Raw genomic sequence first — 11,614 nt, forward strand, 5'->3', positions numbered from 1 at the left:
TGGCCTGCAATGAATAACCAATAAAGTTCCCAATTCACCTTTTGGTTCAAGCTTGCTTCTCCTGACTGAAGAAACATGGGAATAACATATCGAACCAAAGATTTTTAAGTGCTTGGCAGATGGCCTTTTCTCACTCCATGCCTCAATAAGAGTTTTATCACCCACAGCTTTGGTTGGTATCCTATTCAAAAAATAAACTAAAGTAGAAACAGAAACTTTGCGGTAGTTTCTTTTCAAGCAACAAACATCTAGCTATTTCAACTACTATCTTGTTCTTCCTCTCTGAGACTCTATTTTGTTCTGGTGAATAACTTACTGTCAGCCTGTGATAAATCCCTGCATCTTCACAATACTTTTTGAACTCATTTGAGTTGTATTCACCACTATTGTCTGACCTCAAATCCTTCAGCTTGCAGCCACTTTGTCTTTCAGCGAAGGCTTTAAACTTCTTGAAAACTGAAAATACTTGAGACTTGTTACTCAAAAAATACACCCAAGTCATCCTTGTTAAGTCATCAATAAACAACATAAAATATTTATTTTGACCTAAGGATGATGTCTTCATAGGTCCATATACATCAATGTGAACAAGTTCAAGTTTTTCAGTTGCTCTCCATGTAGCACTTTTAGGAAATGCTTTCCTATGAACCTTACCCATCTGACATGACCCACAAACTTCTTTAGATAGTGAGATCTCAGGTAAATACTTAGTCAAGCCCTTATCATACATAGACTTTAAAGTACCATAGTAAAAATGCCCATACCTTCTGTGCCATAACCATGAATCATCCAATTTTACAAAATTGACACTATCAAACTTTCCATCTATTGGAAAGATCCTATCCACTATTTCTACCTTATCAATCAAAGTATCATCAATATCAAAAATCAAACAATGCTTTCCCTTAAAAAATAAGGAGTAACCTTTAGATATCATTTGGCCAACACTCACTAGGTTACATGCTAAAGAAGGAACATACAACACATCATGTATAAGTTTTGTACCTTGGTTAGTTTGAAAGGAAATTGAACCCTTTCCATGTGCTTCTAATGTTGCACCATTTCCCATTCTAACTTTAGCTTTAAGTAACCTATCAAGTGTGTGAAACATGAGCTCATTATATGATATGTGACTCGTGCATCCACTGTCTAGGAAGCATTTGTATTGGTTGGTTGTACTTTCTTCATGAGTAGCCATAAACAAGCTTTCTTTCTTTTTTGACTCTTAGTGAACTTTGCCTGCTGAACATGGTGTTGTTGTGGTTGATTCTATATTGCCCTGCAATTCTTCTCAATATGACCCATTTTTATACAAAATTTGCACTGAATTGATGGCTTTCCTTTGATCCAACAATCCTTCTTTTGATGATTGGTTCTTTTACAGTGGACGCAAAGTGGGAACTCTTGTTTCTGTGATGATTCCATACATGGCTTTCTCTTTGCTACTTTATCGCCTTCCATCCTCCTACTGTCCTTCATAGGTTTCTTACCTTTGTGTTTTTCTTGAAATACCACTTCTTCTACTTATTCATCTCTTATACTTGTTCTTTGTTCTTGGGCTTGCAACTTTCTAATCAGCTCTACGATAGATAAAGTCTTCAAATCACACGATTTCTCTATTGTTGAAATCTTGGACTCGAACCTTGCTGGTAAGCTTATCATCATCTTTTCCACTACCTTTGAATCTTATAAAGTTTCACCAAATAATCTTATCTTGTTTATAATTTCCAAAAGTTTGGCAGAGTACTCCTTCACGGTATCTCCTTCTTTCTTCCTTAACATCTCAAATTCTCTTTTGAGAGTTAGGAGTTTGACAGATTCCACTCTGTCACTTCCATCGAACTCCTTTTTTAGATTTTCCCATACTTCTTTGGGTGATTCACAAGCCATTATTCTTGTGAAAATCACATCTGAAAGTGCTGAATGAAGACAAGTGAATGCCTTTGGTTTCTTGGACTTTGCATCTTCATGATTCTTCATTTGAACAATAGTTGGATTTGGTCCAAGTGGATGAGGGGCCATTTTAACTTTTAACTGCTTCTCATAGACTAAGAGCTTTGAGATAAGTCTTTATCTTTATCACCCATATGTGATAATTTTCTCTTGTAAACATAGGAGGGTTTGCACCCAAGAAGCTGTTGGATGCCATTGTTTTTGCTGTTCAGCTCTCTCGGCTTAGAAGAACTAAAGAAATAACTTATCTTTAAGCCTTCACAGATCCCTCAAGAAGAATAGCTCTGATACCATTATTAGAATTTGGAACTAAGGAGAAAGGAAAAGATAAGGACAATAATAGCTTTTTATTCATTCATTCATTCATCATAGTCAACATCTTACAAAAGACTACACTTATAAGCTACATGAGTCTTACAAGACACACTTCATAAGTTTTACAAGACACACTACTCAAACACTACTAGAAAATATTAAATTTCCGACGGCCAGTGTAGTCGGAATGTGGTCAGAATTAAGGTATTTCCGAAGACTTTCTGACCGATTCAAAGTAGTCGGAATATAGCTTGTCGGAAAAATATTTTTGACTACAGTAGTCAAAAATTTCTGACTACTTTTGTCGGAAATGTAGTGAATATTTAATAAATATTTATTTAATAATTATAAATATTTTGACTACTGTAGTTGAAAATTTAATAAATAATTATTTAAAAATGATAAATATTCCGACTATAGAAGTCAAAAATTTAATAAATAATTATTTGATAATTTTAATTATTCCAACTATTGTTGTCGAAAAATTAATAAATAATTATTTAATAACTATAATTATTCCAACTACTGTAGACAAAAAATTAATAAATAATTATCTAATAATTTTAATTGTTCCGACTACTTTAGTTGAAAAATTAATAAATAATTATTTAATAATTATAATTATTCCGACTACTGTAGTCGAAAAATTAATAAATAAATATTTAATAATTACAATTATTCCGACTACTAGAATAAAAAATATAAAAAAATAAATATTAATAATTATAATTATTTCAACTATTGTAGTTGAAAATTTAATAAATAATTATTTAATAATTATAATGTACTGATCACAGTAGTCGAAAATTTAATAAATAATTAATTAATAATTATTATTATTTCAACTACTACAGTCAGAAGATTAGTAAATAATTATTTAATAATTATTATTATTTAATAAATATTTATTTAATAATTATTATATTGCATTAGCTTACACTGCTTTCGGATTATAAACGACATAACTAATGTATTTTTCACAACAGGATCAAACACGATAAAAATTTATAAATACAACCACTTTAAACCGTTCAAAACAAATATCAAATCAAATAGTTTAAATATCTAAATGTCACAACCAAAAACAAGAACAATAACTACATTCTAATTATCATCAGATTCATTATCTTCCTCATCATGAAATACATGCGACATGTGCTTCTTAACCAACTCCTTCAATTTATCAAATTTAGCAAAGTTAGCATCGCTAGCTGTACATTTTTGCGTTAATTCAACAATTTGCTTTTTCATCACTTCCATTTCTTCCATAGTTTGCAAAGTAGAAGAGGAACTGGGCAACAACGAAGGACTACTTGAGGATTGGAAATCCCCTGTCCCGTAGGTTCTACCTTTCTTTGGACCTCCTACCATAGTTTTCCACATATTATTCAGCTCTGCAGGTGATGGTTGTATCATGGTACCATCCTCTAAAGTAGGTTGGGTTTGACGCCACTATTCTATGCTTTTTTGGAATTCTTCCTGAAAGAAAAATTATTTGTCAGTATGTAAACAAGCAAATTTGAGTAATAATAAAACAATGTATGTAAAAGTTATTATCTTGCATATGCATTCTTAGCACATGTTTTGAACCAACCTCCTCTTGTACCGTCCTTGTTTTTCTTTGTATGCGTCTTTTCATAGACATCAATAAAAGGGCGCTCTTTTCCCCCATTTTCATATTCCTACAAAATTTTGGAAAAAGAGATAATACAAGTATGAAGACAAGTCCGGGAGTCCATGAATATAACACAAACAAATATGAAATATGAATAATAGTCAAAGAATGGAAAAAACTTATATTATTCAAAAGGGAACATCCAGCATTATTAGTTTGTACAAAAAAATAACTAAGATTATTTTTCACATCTACTACTTAACTAATCGTTGGCGTAACACCTATAATCATATCTGAGTACCTAGTGTTGTAAATCTGAACTGCTATATGCTCTTCAAGTTTGAAATGTCGTGTCCTTTTTGCCAATTCATTATTTATATATCTTGTAGTATGTTCCAATTGAATTGATCTTATATTGGTCATGGAACTAGACAGTCTCTGAAAATCTAAATTTTGGCATGTGATTGAGTGAATGTTTATCTTGGCTTGGCTGCAGTTAGGCTAAGTTGATGCCCCTTGAGTGTGATCTTATATTCTACTCATTTTATGCAATCCTTAGATGAAATTAGGCCTTGTTTGAAATACGATATAGCTGTAGTCTAGCACAATATAGTCTAAACAGAGGGCTCTAAGTACCCTATTCTTCTATGTGAGTAGCATGGATAGCAATAAAGTGTGGGGTGGTATTGTCACTAGTCCAAACAATGTGTGGCTAGCGTACTCTAAAACGTGTTGTGATGTCTTTGTTATATGTTTTGAATCACAGAAATTATGAATAGGAGACAACTCACACTAAAAGAAAAAATAGGTCTTTCAGAGCCAGCGAGAAAACGCAGCAGACAGGCTAAGAGGCAAACTGATTCAACAGCCTGAATCATCTAGTGTCAAATATTTGTCTATAGCTAATGATCAAATTCAGCAGCCTGAATCACCTAGTGAGCAATGCTTGTCTCTGGATAATAATCAAATATTGGATACTTCTAGTGTGAGTCAAATCAACTCTCATGTAACAACAACACATATACTTGGGGGTCACAAGAACAACTGGTCAGGCAAAGAACAAGAATCTTCTAAAGTAACCTCATGTCTAATGGCTAATATACAGGGGACAAAATCATCCAATGAGTGTAATACTACATTAAGCCGCCTTCCTACAGACAAAAAAAACTTACTTAGAATCCAAAGGCAAAAGAATGGGAAGTATGGTGATTTCATTACAGATAAGAGAAGCTTACTTGGAATCCGAAGGCAAAAAAATGAGAGGTATGGTGTTGTGATAACAGACAAAATTAGGCATAAGCAAATATGGTTAGGAACTTTTGGCACTGTTGAAGAGGCTTCACAAGCTTATTTCTCCAAGAATTTTGAGTTTGAGAAACTAAGACAACAGGGTAATAAGGAAAATAAACCAAAGGAGAATCTTGATCAAATTCAGTAGCCAGAATTACTTGTTATACAATGCTTGTCTATGTCTATTAATCCGACCTTGGATTCCACTAGTGTGACTAGAATCAACTCGCATAAAACAACACATTTCTTTCTACGCCTCCTCTATATATATATTTACACCTAGGGGGAGTAAGGTCATAGAGTATGTTGAGTATAGAGAATAGAGCTTCGATGCAGGCAATGGATCTTTCTAAAACCATCAGGCAGTGTGATATAAGATCAAATTCATAATAAAAGAAACCAGCAACAACAAGAGTAACAATATGAAACAATGCTAGTGAATCGAAATAGGCCACACACGGCTTCACTAGACTTCAAGATGAATAACAACAAGAGCAACAAGATGTCAATAATGCTAGTGAATCAAAATAGGCCCCACACGGCTTCACTAGACTTCAAGATGAACAACAACAAGAAGATAACAACAATAGTGAATCGAAAGATCCCCAAACGGCTTCACTATGTCATGGTTTAGAACATTGAACTAAACTGAACAAATCAGAAATTTAAGCTAATATTACCAATCTTCATCAGTGGGTAGTGAAACTCATCGAGCCTCCAGTGTACAACGACCTACCCGTTTGAGATGCTCTATTTGCCTTTGCCCGTTCCCTCTTTGCCCTATATTCAGGAGTATCCCATTTTTCCAAAAACTGATCCCACACATTAGCATTCAGCCAACCAGGTTTTTCCAAGTTCTTCTGAGCCTCATACAAGTGTTCTTTGATCCATTGAGCTACTTTGAACTTGAAAATGAATTGTATTTCATTATAATGACAAGAATTCCAAGAACACTTTGTCTGCAAAATAGTTTAATACTTGTAAATTCATCATTTATAGCATACTGAAATGGTAAATTCTTTGATTTTGATTATACCACAAACTGATTCCACATAAGCACTCTGATCTCGAGTTTAATCTCATTCCAACTACCCCACAACTCCGTGTAAAATGGTTTAATTTGTTCTATAACCACATGTTCGCCGCTACATGCAGGAATGAACATGCAATAAAATTATATTAAATTATCTTAAATTTTGAAAATTTTAAAAATTATGGAAAAACATAAGATTTACTTACCCATTACCATCGGGGACAATCATTATCCTCCTATAGCCGTCATATTCTACTACCTCTTTAAATTTTAAAATCTAGGAAGTAGCTGTTGTAGCATTAGATGCTGCAGCACTATTAACAGAAGGCGATATTGATGTGCTGGGACCTCCAATTCTAAATATAGAAAGGCTAGGTATGGATGATGTTGAAGGTATAGAGAAAGAGCTATTATGTAGACTATTACGGGGAGAAGAGGGCTGGAACTGGTGGGGCGGTGGGGGCATAAAAAATGCATTTGGTAGTGAAATAGTTGCCCTCGAAGAAGGAATAATATTTATAGTAGCTGGTTGAAGAGTTGTGGTAACAGGTGGTGGTAGTGGTGTTGTATATTGACCTGCGGGAAGATTATCAGGTCCTTTCTTACCTTTCTTACACCGTCAATTATCATGACCTTTTGATGCCACTGATTTTCTTTATTAACCACCTGAAAAAACCCACAAAGTAGAGTTAGTCTGTGTAATGCTGCCCAAATATGTTTCTTAAATCAAATGAAAAACAAGGCTATGAACTCATTAGATGTCTATAAGGACTAGTTATACAGAGCAAGTTCAACCATTACTCTTCATATATAAAGGTAACAAAATGGCAGCATACTAACCCATGAATACATGGAGTAACCAGATTTGGTTGAGAGGTACACAACACAAAGTTGGAAGATTATCAGCAGGTAGCAAGATAACAAGTCTCTTGATAGGAAATGACATAATTATATGTGGTACAGAAATAGAAATGATTAAGGTTTGTCTATTCAGCTTCTACTAAAAAAACAAATGCCACGGTTGGATCCCACTGTAGTGATATATTACAGATACAAAAAAAGTCTAGCACAAATGATAATTTCAAGTAAGTCATTTTCACCCTGTACAGAAGGAGGAAGCAGTCTGATTCCATATGATGTAGATAGAACAAGCATACAGATGAGTGCAGTGTAATAAGAAAATGCAACAAGACAAGCAAATCATGTTACATAGTTACTGGCACTAAAAATGTTAACAAAGAAAAGACACTATATTGTCAAGAAAAATATCAAAAAACAGCAACTAAAATACAACTCAAGACCTTGTTACAACACATTACTAATATTAATAACAACTCAATCCTCGTCGCTTGTTTCATAGTCATTCATCAATTCTTCCTCATCACTTGTTTCATATTTCATTCATCGATTCTTCCTCATTACTTGTTTCATTTTCATCAAGTAACTCTTCCTTGCTTATTTCATTATCATCAGTTGGATCTTCCTCGTCATTTGCCCTGGATGTTCCTTCTCCATAATCATGAACATTCAATGTAAGTTCAAAAGGATCAAATTTTTTATATAGGCCTTCGTTATGCTGCAACTCACCTGTTAATTCATTATCCACCCTTACTTCAACACTTGAAATATCATTCTGATATGCTACATCTAATGCATCCTCCACTACAACTCTATCCATGGGTTTTATTTTTATAACTACCCGTCATGCATATTTATTCTTACATAAAGGATAAGGAGCGTAATACACTTGTTTCACATTTTGTGCAATGACAAATGGCTCATAGAATCCATACTCCCTTGTATGCTTAATTTCAACTACTTTGTACTGAGGGTGCACCTTTGTACCTAACGTAAGCGTAGGATCATACCACTTACACCGAAAGAGAACCAAGTTTTTCTTTGGCTAACCAACATAATAATCGAGTTCTAAAATCTCCTGAAGCACACCATAATAATCAACACCGCCCATCACCTTTCACCCAAACCCCACTATTGTTGGTTTTCTTGCCCTTACGGAACTCTTCTGTATGAAATCTGTACCCATTGACAGAGTACTTAGAAAATTTTTTGACTTTAGCATTAGGTCCCCAAGCTATATAACGTAACAATTAGCCATTTGGGTCATAATTAAGTGGATTATGAACCTATAAAAAGTTTTAAAAAGTTAGAATTTAAATAAACATGAGATTCAACAAAAGTGTAAATCTTGTTAAATATTTAAGTTACACTTACATATTCTCTAAACCACACTAAAAACATAGGATAAATAGCAGCATCCCCTTGTAAAGCCACGACGTAGCTGTCCGACAAAGTTATGACTTTCAATAGTTAAACCTTAGATAGACCTTGAATGATTGTCCTTAATATAAATATACTCACTTATAAAAAGGCAGGACTTCGGGACAATTTAATAATACATGTGTTGTAGCAGACTTAAGCTCCACCTCATTCAAATATCGAAGTGGACCACCTTTCAGACTTTCTTTACCTGGTTGATTGAATATTAAAAATGGTGGTGCCGAAGGATTTGTATTGTCTTCATCATCATGCCTACTAGGTCGGTTTCTCAGACATTGTACATTATGTTCAAAATAATATGGACAAAAATAAGAGGTCTCTTTAGCCAAATAAGCCTCACATATTGATCCCTCAATTCGGTATCTGTTTTTTATGGTTCACTTACATTTGCCAATAGTCCTGTATAGTATGATCTTTTAGATGAAATAATGTTCAATTAAAACATATGAAGTTAAATGTTAAAAGTCAATACCTCTCAAAGGGATATATCAATCGACATTGAACAGGCTCTTCAAGTAGTGCCTCTCGCACAATGTGGATTGGAATATGCTCCGTAACATAAAAAAACCAGGAGGAAAAATTTTTCCCAACTTGTTTAAGGTTAAGTGAATGTTGATATCCATCAAAGATAGGTTCTCCTCCCTTAATATGTTCGAACATAAATCTTTGAAAAATAAGCTTATCTCTGTTATGGGCTTTCAAATTCTATCGGGCAATGCACAGAATGCAATAGGCATCAATGACTCCATGAAAATGTGATAGTCATGGCTCTTCATAGAGGTCAACTTTCCTTCCTTCGTGTCAACACACCTAGACAAATTTGACGCATATCAATCTGGCATTCTCAAATTGTTAACCCAATTACAAATCACTTTTCTATCCTCCAAAGTGAATGTGTAACTGTCCTTGGGCTTCTGAATCTTATTGTTTAAGTATGTCAGGTACAACTCACTGCGCCGAAAATACTCTTTTAAGTCCATCCTGGCCTTCAAGTTATCTTTTGTTTTGTTACTTACATCCATCATAGTATTAAACAAATTGTCAAAGAAGTTTTTCCCAATATGCATGGGATCCAGATTATGAGGCAGAAGATTATCCTTCCAGTAATCTAACTCCCAAAATATGCTTCGTTTAGTCAAGTTATGTGAAACACCATAACCAGGTATCCTGGACGGTGCAGACTCTGTTACCTTAGGCAGATTCCTCACTCTATCCCAGATTTCTTCTCGCGATAAAATTGGCGGTGGCTCCTAAACATCAGTCTTATTTTGTATAAAATCACTAGTATTTCTCCTAAATTCATGTTGTATTGGCAAGAATCGACAGTAACAGTCAAACCATGAGTTTTTACCCCTATGTTTCAAAGTGAATGCTTTTGTGTCTTCCATAAAGCAAGGGCAAGCTAACTTACCCGCAGTCGACCATCCAGACATCATTTCATAAGCAGGAAAGTCATTTATAGTCCACATCAAAGTAGCACGCAATCTAAAGTTTTGTTTCATTGATACATCATATGCTTCCACACCTTCATGCCATAATAAATTCAACTCATCAATCAATGGCTGCAGATATACATCAATCAAAACTTTTGGATTGCGAGGACCTGGAATAATACAAGTTAGAAATATATACTGACTATTCATACACATTTCAGGCGGGAGATTATAAGGAGTCACAAACACCGGCCAACATGAATATAGTGTAGCTGAGACAGAAAATGGAGTGAATCCATCAGTAGATAATCCAAACCTAATGTTTCTTAGTTCACTAGAAAAATCCAGATACACACTATCAAAATGCTTCCATGCTTCTCCATCTGACGGATGACATAAAACACCAGGTGGTCTTTTATTTTCATAGTGCCATCTCATATGAGGGGCAAAGCTCATTAATGCATACAACTTCTTTAACCATGGTATAAGGGATAAGTAATGCTTCGACTTCACAGGAACCTTCTTCCCTTTGGCATGTATGACTTCCTTATAACGAGGCTGATTACAAATTTTGCAATGTTGTAAATTTGCATCTTCCTTATAGAATAACATGCAACCTTTCTCGCAACAGTGAATCCTCTCTGATGAAAGTGCTAACTTAGAAACCAACTTCTTTGTTGTGTAGAAATCTTTGGGTAACTCAAGTTTATTTGGGTTAAGTTCATTCATAAGTCCAATGATAGAGTTCATGCCCTCTTGAGAAATTGAATAATTTGAGTTAATACTCGGTAACCGAACAACAACAGATAACTTAGAATGCACTGATCCTTCATACAATGGATGACTAGCTTCTTTTAATTGTTCATAAAAGTGCGTAGCCTCATCATTTGGTTGATTTTGAGCCCCTAAGTGTGTCCCAAAAATATCCCTGACCATCTCACTATATCGTGAACTTTCAACATTGTTCTCTCTTATTGGACTTTTAACATAATTCTAAAAGGCAAAATTATTAGCAACACTACTCTCTCCATGAGTTGTCAACACAATATAATTCAACATAAAACCCTTCCTATAAAGATGTAAGTAACAACATCTGGACTCAATAACTTGCAACACTTGCAATTCCAACAAGGACACCTAATTATCCCTTCAATAAGATAATCATTAAGTGTCATTGCTTTAGCAATAAATCCAGCTACCCCACCTTTATATTCCTCCCTCAACCCCGCATGGTTAGGATAAAGTCTATTATACATCCATGTATGATCTTCGTTTTCTATCTACATAAGAGTGACAACAATAATAATAGAGAAGAGAAACAAAAAGAAGAGAAACAAAACAATAACAGGGTTCTTTAGAGATGCTACTATGCAATAGACAAATAACAAATTTAATCAAACAAAAGTCATAAAAGCAATCAATAAAAAGGAATATCACACCACTAGATAGTAAAGGAGACAAAACACCTACAAAGTAATACTATAAACTTAGCTATACACACAGACATCACCACAACATACTCCTACTTACTACTCATCGACCCTAATCCGCGTCCTCCACACATTTGTTTATTCATATAACATGCAATAAACCTACCATTAACATCATACAATGATGGGCAGAGAAATAGGAAAACTCAGATTAAACCTCTTAGATCTGACAATTAGAAAGCTAGCA

This window comes from Capsicum annuum, chromosome 5, assembly GCF_002878395.1.
Source record: "Capsicum annuum cultivar UCD-10X-F1 chromosome 5, UCD10Xv1.1, whole genome shotgun sequence".
Lineage (NCBI taxonomy): Eukaryota > Viridiplantae > Streptophyta > Magnoliopsida > Solanales > Solanaceae > Capsicum > Capsicum annuum.